Genomic DNA, 15,995 nt, shown 5'->3' on the forward strand with positions numbered 1-15,995 from the left:
AGTGTGTGTAAGATTCAGCACTGCCTTAGTCAGGCGGGCCGTAAAAGCTGCCCCACGGTCGGTAATAATAATAGCCGGTGCGCCATGGCGCAATACGATGTCGTGAACAAAGAAGGCTGCGACTTCGGCGGCAGTTCCATTTGTGAGCGACGCGGTCTCAGAATACCGGGTCAGGTAATCCATCGCGACAACAATCCAACGCTTTCCATTAGTTGACTTTGGAAGAAGATCCATTCCCACTTGTTGGAAAGGAGTTTTCGGTGGAGCAATAGGTTGAAGAAATCCGGCTGGTTTCATGGGGGGAAATTTTCGACGTTGACAGTCACGGCAAGTTTTAACATAAGATCGTACTGAAGGTAATAATTTCGGCCAATAATACTTCGCCCGAATTCTGGCAAACGTGCGACTAACTCCCAAGTGGCCGGCGGATGGTTCGTCGTGACAAGCGCTCAAGATGTCAGGCCGTAGGTTCATAGGTACTACGAGTAGGAATGTCTCTTGTGATCTTTCAAAATTGCGCTTGTAGAGAACCCCACTTCGTAAAGTGTATGACTGCAAGCCACGACGAAAAACAGGCGGTACCCAACCACCGCGGCCTTCTAGGTACTCGATGAGCGGCGCCAGCTCCTGGTCCTTGCGTTGAAGGTCAGCCATATGGGATTAAGTGATGGCCCCAATGAAGGGAAAATCGTCGGCGTTTTCCACTGCAGCGGAGTCTAAGGGCGCGCGATAAGCAATCTGCGTCTTGGTGTCTAAGTCCCGACTTATAAACAACGGTAACGTCATACTCTTGAAGACGAAGGCACCATCGAGCCAAGCGTCCAGACGGGTCTTTGAGAAGTGCAAAAGTCTTCTTCCTTCGTGTTTTCGTCCCGTTCCTTGCGCTGTTATTTCATCACGGGTCTTTGAGGCTGGCCAGCCAGCACAGCGAATGATGGTCGCTGACAATACGGAAGGGTCGTCCATACAGGTATGGGCGAAACTTGCTTATGGCCCAGATTACCGCAAGACACTCCTTCTCCGTCGTTGAATAGTTCGCCTCCGATCGGGATAGTGTTCGACTCGCGTAAGCTATAACTCGTTCTACGCCATCTTGCCACTGGATGAGTACAGCCCCAAGGCCAACGTTGCTGGCATCAGTGTGGACGTCAGTCGCTGCGTTTTCATCGAAATGGGCCAGTACGGGGGGCCTGTGGAGGCGGCTTCGGAGCTCCTGGAAAGCTTGTTCTTGATCGCCTCCCCACAGGAAGGGTATGTCTTCTCTGGTTAGGGCTGTCAATGGTTCAGCTATCTTGGAGAAATCTTGGACGAAGCGGCGGTATAGTAAGAGCAAAGGCCCAGAAATCGCCGAAGTGCCTTTTTATCGCTGAGACGTGGAAAACTTGACACTGCGGTAGTCTTGTCGGGATCAGGGAGAACGCCCTGTGCACTGACAACATGGCCGAGAAAGCGAAGTTCTTTGAAAGCGAAATGGCATTTCTCCGGATTGATCGTTAATTGTGCGCCTTTGAGTGCTTGAAGGACAATGCGCAACCGGTCCAGGTGTTAATCGAAAGTAGGCGAGAAAACGACGACATCATCTAAGTACACTAAGCACGACTGCCACTTCAGACCGGATAAAACCGTGTCCATCATACGTTGGAACGTGGCCGGCGCAGAGCAAAGACCAAACGGAAGCACCTTAAACTCGTATAGGCCGTCGGGCGTCACAAATGCAGTTTTCTCTCGGTCTCTCTGATCCACCTCGATTTGCCAGTATCCGCTTTTGAGGTCTAATGAGGAGAAGTACCTGGCATCGCGTAGACGGTCGAGGACATCATCAATCCTGGGGAGCGGATAGACGTCCTTTTTGGTCACGTTGTTTAGTTTCCGGTAATCGACACAGAATCTCAGGGTGCCATCTTTATTCTTGACGAGGACTACTGGCGACGCCCATGGGCTCGTCGAAGGCTGGATTACGTCGTCCGCAAGCATCTCATCCACTTGCGTTAGAATGGCTTCACATCCCTTAGGAGAAACCCGGTACGGGCGTTGGCATACCGGTGACGTGGCCTCATCGGTTATGATGCGGTGCTTGGCGACAGGAGTACGACCGACCTTGGAGCCAGTGGCGAAGCAGTCTGCGAAATCAGTCAGAAGAGCCGAAAGAAGATTCCTTTGATCGGGCGTCAAGTCCGGGCTAATTTTAACGGTTTGAAGGAGACGGCAAGATGTAGCCTCCTCTTGAGGGTTGGCCCCGGCGGTGCATAAACGAGGCGAGGCAGTTACGTCGTGAAGGAAGGCAACAGCCGTTTCCTTGGCGAAGTGCCGCATCTCCTTAGCAAAATTCGTCAGGAGGACAGTAGCACAACCGTTATGGAGTTGAACGAGTCCTGGAGCAACGGCTATCTCCTTCTCGAGAAGTAGCGGGAGGTGCCCATCCGCGATGCCCTCGTAGTCGTGAAACAAGTCATGACGCACAAGAACAAGCACACTAGACCGTGCTGGCACCCTCACGTCATCGTCGACAATACGCAGAACGTTGAGTTCCGGATCCTCGATTTCAATGCGCTCCACGGCCCGTTTCGTCGAGAACGTCACACGCGCTTCTTTCAGGTCAATAACAGCGCCGTTAGTCTGCAGGAAGTCTAGGCCAAGGATCAAGTCTTTCGAACACTCGCGAAGTACGACGAATTCTCCGACATACACAAAACCCCGGATGCCGACACGCGCTGTGCACTTGCCTACAGGGGTAATTGATTACCCCTGTAATTGACTCCCCGCCGTGCGAATTTTCGGGCCGGACCAGTGCGTCAAAACTTTCTTCAATTCGCGGGCGAGGCCGTGGCTCATTACCGAGTAATCAGCACCGGTGTCTAGTAACGCCGTTACATCGGCTCCATCAATCTTTACGCGCAAATCGGAGGTAGTGTGTCGGATGCTGTCGCCACCTGTCCCAAGCGGAATGTCGTCGAAGGTAGCCCGTTGGATGCTGCTGCTACCTGACCCCAGCGAAATCTCGTCGAGTCGGCGTGACGAGGACGGAGGATCTTCACATTTCGCGACATCAGCGACCCTGCCTCCGAAGGCCGCTGACATTAGTTTTCCCGGCGAGGGCTGGGAGAGCGTCGGCGTCGGGGATAGCTCGGACTTGAGGAACGGTAGCTTGTCGGGGACGTAGACCGACGCTCTAGGTAGCCGGACGTAACAGGATGCTGTTGCGCAGCAAGGTGGCTTGCGATTTCAGTAGGCCGCTCGCCATTTTGAGGGCAGGGGTCGTCCGGTGCGAAACCCCGCAGGCCGACGCGGCGGTACGGGCACGCCCGGTAGAGGTGACCTGCTTCACCGCAATGGAAGCAGAGGGGCCGACGGTCGCGGGCCCGCCATACTTGACTCTTACGGGGTCACTGATAGGTTGGCGGAGGGGTGTAGCGAGGAAGACCCTGCGGCTCCATTGCTGGAGCTGCGGTGTTGATACTGTGGTCCTGCGTGGGAGCCCTACGTAGGACGGACGCGTAGGTGGGTCTCGCGTCGAGCTAGTAGGAAACGTCAGGAACTCGCTCAGCTGCCATACGCACTTCGTCCCGGACGACTTCAGCTAGTGATGGAAAGGACGGCGTGTTGCAAGGCATCCGGAGTGCTTGCAGTTCTTCTCGCACGACAGAACGGACGAGGTTGCGTAGTGCATCCATATCGCTACCGCCCGGCATAGGTAGTGCGTCGGACCCAATGATGTTCACGTCGCGATTGTATTGACGAGCCCGGTGTTGCAGCGTCGTCTCCATGGTGGTAGCCTCACTGAGGAACTCCGCAACAGTGCGCGGTGGGCTGCGCACTAGTCCTGCGAAAAGTTCTTGCTTCACGCCCCGCATCAGGTGGCGCAGCTTCTTGTCTTCTGGCATCTGTGGGTCTGCGCGCTTGAAAAGACGCGTCATGTCCTCATAAAACATGCGCACGCTCTCGTTTTGGCGCTCGTTGCGCGAGTGCAGCGCAGCTTCTGCTCGCTCCCGGCGCTCGGCGCTTGGAAAAGTGGCCTTCAAGTCACGACAGAAGGCTTCCCAGGATGGAAAGGAAGCCTCATGGTTTTCAAACCATGTCCGCGCCGACTCTTCAAGAGCAAAGTAGACGTTGTGGAGCTTACGCTCATCGGTCCACCCGTTATAACGTGCCACACGCTCGAAGGCCTCAAGCCAGTCCTCGGCGTCCTCGAACACGTCTCCATGAAACGACGGTGGTGTTCGCGGCTGATGGCAGAGGATGTTTGCGGGAAGCCTACTCTCAGATGTCATTGCCGCAGGTGTTACAGGGGCCCGAGGCTGCGTCGTCCTGGTAGCGGCCGGAAGGGGTCCAAATTCCGGGGGCTCTCCACGTAGGCGGCGGCCGAGGCGCTGATGTACCGGAGTAAGCTCCGTAGTGAGAGGTAGATTATGCGCTGGAAGCGTACCCGGCACTGCCTCCACCAGATTTGTAACGTAACGTTACAAAGAAGTCTCCTGCGCCGAGGAACACCGGCAGCCAGTCAGGTCAGCACGAGACGGAGCAGAGTCACTTCGTCTTTTCCCCAATGGCCCGTTGCGTTCTTCCTCATCTTCTAAGGAAGACATGTGTCAATATTTGTAATGGCTCTCCTGGTCTCTTAGGGCGTACATATGGTTTTTGCTCGCCCGGTGGATGCTTGTGCATTTTTGGCGCATGCCCTCATCCTTTGCAGCGACGCTTGGCTCGATCCAACACGCGCTGCCAGGCTGGCCTCTCTCTGACGCGATTGGAAAGCCGGCGATGACACCTGGTGCTGCGCAAGCGCATGATATGATGCGGCGCCGTGCATGCCAGCGAAACCGAGGCACGGCAGCTTCAGCACCAAGATCCTGCTCTAAGCGCGTTGCACCTGCCGAAGAAAGGAATCGGTGGCAAGTGAAGGCCGAAGGAGCTGCGAAGCAATCATGGCCTTTAATTACAGCTCTTCTTTTTGAGCGTGCTTTCCTGTGGTTCATTGCTGCAATACCATCAGCTTGCCACTCTACGCTGCTGGAGGTGTTTCTGACTGCCGGCCTCACTGTATTCCGGTTGGGCACTTGCTGTCGGTAAATCTCGTGTTAGGGTGTCATAATCGTGGAACCATGTTTTTTTTTTTCACAACACGAAGCGTATGTGGTTGTAGCGTGAGTTCAGTGCACGTCCGCACCTTCGTTTCTTGTGAGGCGCCAAGATTCCCAGCTGCATGCCCGGCAATGCGATTGTCTTCCTTGACGCTATTTCCGACGGGGGTGGTACTTACTGGGTTAGTTATATGTTCTACGGACAGTGAAGACAAATCGTGCCGGACAGCGTGCTGCGGCGTGCGTCTGTCTGTCTCTGGTTTCGTAGATTTCTCCACGCAACCTTGCACCTCTTTTGGTTTTCCCTTTATTGAACTCAGGAAGAGGGGATAATTGCTCCGTTGTTCGCTCCTGATGAGTCGCTCTGGATATGTGTGAAGTAGTGCAGAAAATGCTGAGTGCATCCGACGCATCGATATCGGAAGGAGCTGCAGCTACATCCGATTTGGTGGAGGAAAAAACATTGCGTTATAGATACTGAAGTTATAAATTTTGTTCCATAATCGTGCTGCAGTTTTTTTTTGCGTGTTTGAAATAAACCAACGCATTGAGTTATTTAGTCGTCACGCAAAAGGAAAAGAATGACTACTTGTGAATAAATAATTTTTTCTGGTTCCTAAGACAATCTGAGCTTCATTTAGGCTGTCCATAAAAGAATCCTAGATAAGGAAATAAATGTATGCACTGGAACCTAGTATAAACAATATTTAAGCGCCGGAACTATAGTGCAGTACTGCGGGACGCATCGTAGTGGTCGTCTGCAGATACATTTTGATGGCTAGGTGTTTGTACATCAAGGTGTCATCAGTTCCTGGGCGCTTTCGTATCCCTTAAGGGGCAGGATATTGGAATAGAAGATGCAATCTGAGAGCGTATCGCGTATTGTCATTCTCTAAAGACAAGTATAATATGACGTGTTTTGCAGTGTCAGGCGTTATCTGCAGTCTACGAGAACTTATAAAATAAATGGAAGGTATTTAATCTCTAAAGATGCAGAACAACCGTGCACGTCAGTCACTATTAGCTAGATGGAAACCGGTGCTTTCGTTCTGGTTCCGAATGATTTCCCGCACACTGTCCAAGGAAGACTTGCGAGTGGTTCGATTCCCGGGTCGGTTTGCAACGCGCAGCTTTTTTTTTTTTTAGATTGGGCAAGTAAGTGAAGCCTGGGCCTGGGAGCGCTGCGGCGTGATTAAAAGCTCACGCACGGCGATAATCGAGAGACAGAAGCGCCGTCCAGGAGAAAATAAAGGACGAGGAAGATGGCGATGCGCTTCTCTTCGTGGAGAATAACAGAGAAAAGGATAACTCGCAGGGTGTCGCGCGCGCGTTGTTAACGGAGCGACTCTTTCAGCCAAAGAAAGCAAGGGAGACGGCCTCCGCGCGACCGTGGGCTCATCACGTGATCGATGACGCCCCACGTCGTGATTCGCTTCGATGCGCTGTTCCGCCAGGGTGGCTCACTAGAGAACCAATTCAAGCCCCCCCCCCCCCCACCCTCCCCCCTTCCCCGTTCTGCGGCCCCCGCGACGGCGAGTGTGGAGGAGTGAGGCCCGCCGGCCATATTGGCGTTCTCCCGCTCTGCCTCTGTCGCACTCAGCGGTCGCCCCAGACGCCCCGATGTGTTTGTTAGCGTATGCGATTACGTCCCGCGATGCCGGCTTGCGCAATAAATCAAAGATTCCCGCGACGCGATAGAGGTGGCCGTGTTGCTCGCTGTTGTCGCTGCCGATTGGAATCGAATAGCGGGGGCGATAGTTGTGTGCTCCTCTGCACTTTTGGCCGCGCGCGGCGTTTTGTTTGCTTCGGCGCAGAAAAAGGGAAGCTGTGCGCGTGGTAAGTGAGTTTCGCTCCGCCGCCGCACGTGTCGCCGGATCGGGGAGCGCGGATCGGATTCGCGCCCGCCCCCGCTCCACTGGGCAGAGGTCGGAAGGAACGCGGCGACGGACGTGGACAAAATGCGAACATGCAGCGCCACGCCTGCCGCGCTTGTCTTGGCTCGCGCGGAGATCACTCTTCCCGGCGCTTAGAAAAGCTCAGCGCAGTGTTTCATTTTCAAGGCCCAGTGCGCAACACTTCGACCTTCCTTTTCGCTATTGTGGTCTGCAGTTAACTGCTGTCATGTTTAACGCACAGAACGCATTATGTATTCTTTTTACATGCGTCGTCTTTGTTGTGCATCCTCTTAAGCGTGAAATGCTTATGGGCCCAATCATATGTGTTCTCCCATAAACACGCCAGCGAGAACCTACAAAAAACTCCGGCCATGTTGCGATCATCTGCACCAACTTCTTTGCCACTGACTTTTAACGAGCGATGGTTTATGGGGTTTAACGTCCCAAAGCAACTCAGGCTATGAGAGACGCCGTAGTGAAGGGCTTCGGAAATTTCGACCACCTGGGGTTCTTTAGCGTGCACTGACATCGCACAGCACACGGGCCTCTAGAATTTCGCCTCCATCGAAATTCGACCGCCGCGGCCGGGATCGAACTCGCGTCTTTCGGGTCAGCAGCCGAGCGCCATAACCACTGAGCCACCGCGGCGGACGGAGCAGCGCTGATTCTGGCTTCTACAACGCTAGAGTAGTGCGCGTCCAATGCGTCGGTTGCACGAAGATATAAAGAATTTTTGCGATTTCTCAAAGAAGTATTCTGGAAAGCGCGACAAATATACATATCAGCAGCGCTGGCTACCTGCCTTTGACCAATAAGGCCTTTACGATAAATGTATAATTTCAGGGAGAATGTCGGCTGATACCGCCATGTTCTGCAATAACACATGAATGTTATTGAGCTACTGGGTTCGGTAATTGCAGAGATGATGACAACACGTTAGTGCTGTGATATGTGCGAGTCGTAATTATTACTTCTGCCAACTGCAGGAGACGAGGTGGGTCGTAGATGAAAAAGAAAAGTGTGCGTTTAAGGCCCTGAGGCGGTATAGTCCCCAGGAATTCTTACAGAATTAATCCAAAGAAACCTCAGGTCTCCTCGATTTGGCTGCACTTTCTGTACCATTTCAGGCGGTGCAGCATTCTAGCACTCGATTTGTCAGAGCAGCTAGCGACACCTGCACTTCAGTACTGTATTTGAATTCGTGCTGCATTAGTTCTTCTGCACTTGCGTACTAGCCTCCCGGTGAGTTCTCTTGTGTAAGAGACGCGGGTTCGATGCCGGCCGCGGCGGTCGAATTTCGATGGAGGCGAAATGCTAGAGGCCCATGTACTGTGCGATGTCAGTGCGCGTTAAAAAACACCAGGTGGTTGAAATTATCCGGAGCCCTCCTATACGGCGTCCCTCCTACCCTGAGTCTCTTTGAGACATTAAGCCTCTAAAAACTAAACAATCCCGCGCTTATGTCAGACCACGCGACAAGCACCAACACACGGCCGCAGCAGACGAACGTTTCTGCACTTTTGCACTCGATTTGACCGCTGCATCGAGAGCACTAGCGTCAGACTACATTAGTGTTGCAAGAACAGGCGCTGCACTGGCAGATGCATTTTTGTGAATAAGTGCAGAAAGTGCAGCCAAATTGAGGAGGCCTATCAGCCACAGCTAGCTTTTCTACATAAAAAAAAATACTTCTCGCAAGAGGCAGTTAATATGAACGAAAAGAGGTTTATAATAGCGCGGGGTATAATGACGGTATACAAGGATGGTTGCCTGCCGGCAGTCTGCTCCTGAGAACTAGGTAGCAGGTTGTGTGCCTGTCGCCAGCGACCACGTTTCGGTCAGGACAAAATGCAAAACATCTCAGGTACTGCGAACGTAGTGCTCGTTCAAAAATACCATTTGGTCGTAATAAATCCGGAGCCCTCTAGAGGCTCCTGCGTTCCCCGAGAAAAATGCGTGGTGTATGTACGAAATTTGCTGCTTAAACGATTCAGGACCAAAAAAATTGTGGACACTACGCCTACAGAATTCGCTAGGAGTAATGGTCGGACCATTGCTACGAATTGATACGGTGACTTCTGCGACGTAGTACCACTACTTACCGCCAGGATGAATGAACCTTCACGACACGTCGCTGGTCAAGGAAAGTTTATTCCAGAGATATTTATGGAGTATCACACCCTTAGCCAACTATTTCCATATACTTGGGATTCTCGGTCAATTCACTCGAAGCCCTGTGTTGTCTGGCAGGGGGGGGGGGGGGGGGGGGGGTACTTGAAGGACAGAGTTGATTTATGAAACATCCTATGACATGCCTGAAGAGATGCCGATTTTTCCAAGACATGCCAATATTTATGGGAATCAAGCCTACTCATGCAAATGCTTCGTGGAGAGAATTGTCTGAAATATTTAGGCACTTCCGAAGTGTCATAGACGCGCATACAAACCGTTTAGAGAAACTTTCACAGCCTGGGAAAATCTTTCACAGTGCGCATGCTCTAGGTTTGCGACAAACATTAAAAATGGTTAATTGGAATCGGTTATAATTTATTTTTTCTCCGTGTCTTAGAAAATGCGAACAGAAAACACCATGATCATCTGATGGCTGATGATTTGATTATATTGATGATAACTATGCTGTTTTGACGATAATTTAGTAATACTGGCTCTACAATAATTTGTAGCGCCATCTGCATGCAGCTGCGGTATGCATCTTTCAACATCTGACTTGTCCCGTCCGTTTTTTTTTTTCTTAGTTTGGTTTGGTTTGGCTCGGGCTATGCCCAAATTCCAATCCTGCCCAAATGATGTATTAACCCTATAAATGAGACAAATAACATCGGTAACGTCAGTACCCTTTTCAAGACGGCCACTGAGTCAAGCAAAACGGGCCCAAATCAACTAACCGAGGTGCTGCCTCCGTTGTTCTGGGCTGGTTTCTCGGTTTGGTTTGGTTTGGTTTATGGGGTTTAACGTCCCGAAGCAACTAAGGCTGTGAAAGACGCCGTAGTGGAGGGCTCCGGAAATTTCGACCACCTGGGGTTCTTTAGCGTGCACTGACATCGCACAGTACACGGGCCTCTAGAATTTCTCCTCCAAAGAAATTCAACCGCTGCGGCCGGGATCGAACCCGCGTCTTTCGGGTCAGCAGCCGAGCACCATGACTACTGAGCCACCGCGGCGGCGGCTGGTTCTCGGGGCTTCTACGGCCTCTGAACTAGAATCGGGTGATGAGGTAGCATCCTCGGAGTCACTGCGGCATAGATCGTCGGCAAAACCAACCATGCACGCAGCTGAATCACGAGATTTGCCGCGTTTCAGGGCGCGTGCCAGTCAGGCGGATGCGACCATTCTTAACTTTGACGCTCCGATATTTTCACAGACGGTTCACAAATCACCGCCACGCGGAAAGAAGACAAACTGAAGAGAAAATTAAGCTGCAAGCTTCTAGTCTATGGGAAAGTAGTGCAGCGTGTTGAAGAACGGCGCAGAAGCGTTTGAAATTCGCGTTCGCATCCATGCATCGTTACCGGGCTATCGATGGTCAATGGGCACGGTACAGTGGGAGTTAATATGCAAATACTTACATTAAGCTCTTTTCAGCCGCGCTAAGTAAGTATGAAGTTATTATCCCTGCGAGATACTTTCAATTAAACAACGTCAGACACGTACAGCACTAACTGTAAAATACTTGTTATATTGGATGAAAATTATACTTCAGTGTTATATGAGATTGTTACGTACAATCTACTCACCGCAGGGGGTTATCGGGTTTGGCATTGGCTTCCGAACACAAATTTGCGTTTGATTTCCGTCTGCCGCGCCAGATTTGCGATGGAAGCAAAATGAAAAAGAACAAAAAAACCTTCGTGCACTCAGATATTGTTTCACCTTCGAAAACTCCAAGTGGCCAAAGTTATTCCGGAGCTCTCTGCTACGGCATACCGTAGAGCGCTGGTGCGGTTTTTGCACATAAAATTTCACTGATTATTATAACTATAGCGTAGACTTCTTCCTTTTTAGGGTAATCAATTATTACTTTTTAATATAATTAATTCTGAACGCTTTTCTATTGAATACGGAAACAAGGCATGGGTCGCCGTATGCAGTAATTTAGGACTACAGCCAGGAAACTGGTCAGTTTACAGCCTTTCAGTCAAGACCAAGCTACAACCTGTGACGGCATACAGTTGAGCCTTGTTACAACGAAGTTTAAGAGACCCAGCTATTTAAGTTATAGCCATTTCATCTTTATACCTCTAGGTGACTGTTGTATTTGTTGGTTTCGCGCCAGCAAGCTGCTGCAAGCGCACCCCTCGTATTAGACTGATACCGCATTCCCCCTCTCCCCTGCCGGTACCCTCTCAGCACGCGAAGGTATTTAAGCGTTGTTGTCTTGAATAAACGCGTTATTCACTGCCAACCATCGTCCTTGCTGCTGCGCAGTTTGCGCGGGCTTTACTGCAGTGGCGACGTGCCAGGAAACCACCCATGCGGTAAAAGCTGAAGCCGACAGCCTGCCGCAGTGTGAAGCACCGACGAAAGCCATGACCATACTCCAGCTCCCGACCTTCGACGACGCAACAGATAAGTAGAAAGCGCACCTTATTAAGGCAGAAGCATATATTGAAGCCAATGATATTTCTGACCCAAAAAGGCAGCGAGCACTGCTTGTGGCAGCACTCAGCACGCAGACGGTTCACGTGTTAGCGGGGCGAATTGCACCTCGGAAGCCCAATTCCCTGACTTATGACGAAGCAGTCGCAGCCTTAAATGACTACTACGGCCCCAAGCGCCTCGAGATAGCAGAGTCAAATTTTCACCCGTCGCCAACAAGATGGGGAGTCAGTGCACGCATTCCTGGTTGAAATACGGCGTATAGCAGACGACTGCAACTTTGGAAACGTGCTAAGCCAGATGCTGGGGGACCGAATTGTTCGCGGCGTACGCTTAACTATCCTAGCAAACAAGTACTGGCAAAGAAAGATTTAACTTTAGAGGAGGCGGAAACAATAACTGCAGCAGAATCAGCCGACAATGATTCAAAATACATGAGTGCAGAACTACCGACGGTGTTCAGAATGCAAGCTCGTCGTCCCGAGATACCCATACCAACGGCGCGGCGCAAGTGTGCGGACGATGCGGAAGCACGAAGCACGATGACAACGCCTGCCGCTGGGCGAATTCTGTGTTTTCGCTGCAGGCGACGTGGTCACCTAGCAAAGAAATGCGGGGGAGCTGCAACAGATGTAGTTGCTGCAAGGCGAACCACGAGTGTGACGGCACTGGTTGTGGAAACCGCGTCATGCGGCGAGAATACGGACGAGGCACACGTCTGGTTGTTAATTTCTGGAAAGAAAAACTGCTTGGAACCGCCAGTACGCCGCACATTTTGAAGGGGGGACATATAACTGGCCATAGAAGTGGATACTGGATCTCTGGTGTGCGTCATGTCACGGCAAGTTTACGACCGTCACCGCGCACAGTGGCCGCGCTTGAAATCATGAGTAAAACTGTCCTGTTACACGGAACAACTGCCGGTGCTTGGGGAACTCTAACTTTCGGTGCGATACAAGAATGTGTTCGTGTCCTGTCCACTTATTGTGCCTGATTGCTCAGGACGAAGCCTTTGTGGCCGCGATTTGATTGTGGCGCTTGGCAAGACAGGTGTTCCATTTGAAGACCTGACAGCGTCAAACCCTACAAGAGAAAACAACCCAAGCGACATGGTGAACAGACTGCTCGCCGAGTATGAGGACGTCTTCTCGACAGACCAGGGGCTCATCAAAGGACCACCAGCCAGCCTGAAGCTCAAGGAAACGGTGACAACTAAATTCTGTAAGGCCAGATCATTTCCTTACGTCCTTCGCGATAAGGTCGCTCGTGAGATCGATAGGTTAGTATCGTGTGGGGTCTTATCCCCCAGTGGAACATTCAGAATGGGCTACACCCATCGTAGTTGTTTTGCAGAAGGATGACTCCGTAAGGATATGGGGCGACTATAAAGTCACGCTTAACCCTGCATGTGATGTGGAGCACTTCCGACTTCCAGTGGTTGAGGCTATATTCGCAAGCTTAAATGGCGTAAATACTTCAACACCTTGGATTTGAAGGACGCATACAACCAAGTGACCCTTGCGTCAACAGCACGCACCGTGGACTGTTCTGTTACAACCGCCTTCTGTTTGGCATAGCTTCTGCCCCGGCTATTTTTAAAAGGAAGATTGACGCAGTCCTCACCGGGCTGCCAGGCGTCCAAGCCTACCTGGACGACGTGTTAGTGTCGGAAGGCAAAGGTGATAAGGAAGAGCGGCTCAAGAAAGTGTTGGAACGGTTTAGAGGGCATGGGGTTAAGCTTAGGGTCAACAAATGCAAGTTCCGGCAGTCTTAAGTTACTAACCTTGGGCATCGTATCGACCGACGAGGCCTACACCCTATCGAAAAGAACGTAGACGCGATTACGCGCCCCCGCCCACGTAACATGAGCGAGTTACGTTCGTTCCTTGGTATGCTCACGTACTACTCACGGTTCTTGCCAAATATGTCGACTGTGCTCAGCCCGTTGTACCGGCATGCTGGAAAAGAGCCCGATGGGAGTGGCTACAGCCGCAGCAGTCGGCGTTCGAGCGAGCAAAAGAAATACTGAAGAACACCCTTCTCGTGCATTTTGATTCCAACAAGGAGCTAAAATTAGAGTGCCTCATTCCCTTATGGCGTGGGCGCAGTGCTTTTACATTCAGTAGGGAATGAATAGACCAATTGGGTTCCGCTCTAGACCGCTAACAAAAGCTGAGCAAAACTACTCCAATCTGGAGCGAGAAGCATTAGCCCTCATCTTTGGCGTTTCTCGTTTTCGTGCCTATCTTCTAGGCCGCCGATTTACCCTGGTGACTGACCATCAGCCGCTGCTAGGACTGCTCAGGCCTGATCGCCAGACGCCACCGGTGGCCACGCACGAATTCAACGGTGGGCACTGTTCTCGGGTGGCTAACAGTACAAGCTGCGGTACGCGCCAGGGAAACAGCTACTCGCAGCAGATGCCCTCAGCAGGCTGCCAGCAGTCGACTACGGAACCGGGTGAAACGCCCGAATACGTGATTGCACTGGCAACCCTGGAGGGAGGTATAGTGACAACCCACGAATTGCAGGAGCTGACTGCCAAGGCCCCGATGTTAGACAGAATAACTCATTTCATCTTGCACGGGTGGTCTCAAACCACTAGAGGACTGGCGCGAGACTTGTTGCCGTTTTTTGATCGCGAGCTGTAGCTATCGCTGGCTCACCGTCTAATCTACTGGGGCAACAGAGTGGTGACACCGCAGAAAGCTCAGGCAAGGATGTTGCAGCTGCTACAAGGAATACACCAGGGTTACTCGGCAATGAAATCTGTCGCAAGGTCATTGTTTTAGTGGCCGGGGCTGGACAGCAACATTCAAGACTTGTCGACGCAGTGGGAAACTGTGGGAAACCTGCCCATGCCCACTACAGCCCCACCAGTGAGTTGGCCGAGAACAGCTGATCGGTGGTCTCGGATCCACATCGATTTTGCAGGCCCGCTAGCCGGCAAGATGATACTAGTAGTGATAGATTCCCACACGAAGTGGATTGAAGCAGTGCCCATGAACCTCGTGGACACGGCTTCTACAATCCGCTGCTTAAGGAGCATGTTTTGTCGGTTCGGTGTGCCGCGCACAATCGTGTCCGATAATGGCACACAAGTCAGGAGTTCGCCACGTTCGTATCAAGAAATATTTTTGCACCTACGCACTGCACTGCAATGGAGTAGCGGAAAGAGCGGTTCGCACCGTGAAGGACTGATTGCGGACTATGCGAGACGGGCAGCTCGAAGATAACCTGTTGTGACTCTAACCCCCCCCCCCTAACTCTCTTTGTGTGTTCCCGTCACATCTGTATCCACATAGGCCATTCCCAGAGGCAGTGCGTGGTTTTCCAAGCACGCGCTCCCATGCGACCTCCTGAAAAGAAAGATGGAACCGGACACGAGGGACGGATACGACTCCTTGATTCCACGTACCTCCACTTCTGCCTAACTGCCACGACGTGTTTTTCCCGACTTCCCCTTAAACAGCACCCAACGCAGCAATATTGACCCTGCGACCTTGTGTGTACATCCGCCAGGGTGACATGACTCAACGCCTGCTGCCACGTGCGGAGACGAGCGTCTGCCATTCAACCGCGCCTCGCTCTTTTGTCAACTGCGTGGGTGACGCCGCTGCAGGTGGTCGTCTTTGGGCGTTTCCTTGAAACAAGATATGGGATCCACCTGGCCGGAAAGGACACTTCCGGGTATCCAAGTGACTCAGCCGAGGAAGACGTTGAAGCGGGGAGCGCCGAGTACCCGATTTCGACAAGGTGGCAAAGCCAGCCTTTGAGTGTCGTTAGCTTCACTCAAAGGCGGCGCTCAACACGAAATCCCTACGATTGGTCGAAAAAGGCGGAAAGACCACGGGAGGGACTATTTAAAGCGCTCGACGTGTTCATCGAGCAGCCATTCCCTCAGCGATTCCCTCAGCGTTTTCCTGAGACTTCTCAGCCTTTACCCTGTTTGTCTTTGCTTGTAAATAACTTTGTAAATATGTGAATACAGTTTCTCCTTTGCTTCCCCTACTCCCTGTCTCCGGCCCACGTTCCTTCCTCCGTCGGCACAGCGGCGGTGCTCCTGGACCCGATGCCTGGTGGAACACGCCACTAGCCCGGCAAAACATAGCACACCTTATACGGTTATTTAATTACAGACGGACCCTCCCCCAAAGGAGATGCTTTTCGGCTATCAGCTACGTTCCCGTTTTGACACATGTCTACATGTCTGCCGTCCAGAGCTTCGGATTCGTCGGCGGTCGTTGAGGACTGGACCATATCGCCAGGCAGCAGCGTATACGCGCGGAATTACTGTGCCAGTCAACGATGGGCGCCTGGGCGTGTACAGTCCACTTTGGAGGCGGGAATGGTACCAGTAGACACGCCAACGGGAGCAGTGCGGCGCCACGTCGACCAAATCTGT

The sequence above is a fragment of the Amblyomma mixtum genome, chromosome 3, assembly GCF_055824585.1.
Source record: "Amblyomma mixtum isolate Tamu chromosome 3, ASM5582458v1, whole genome shotgun sequence".
Taxonomy (NCBI): Eukaryota; Metazoa; Arthropoda; class Arachnida; order Ixodida; family Ixodidae; genus Amblyomma; species Amblyomma mixtum.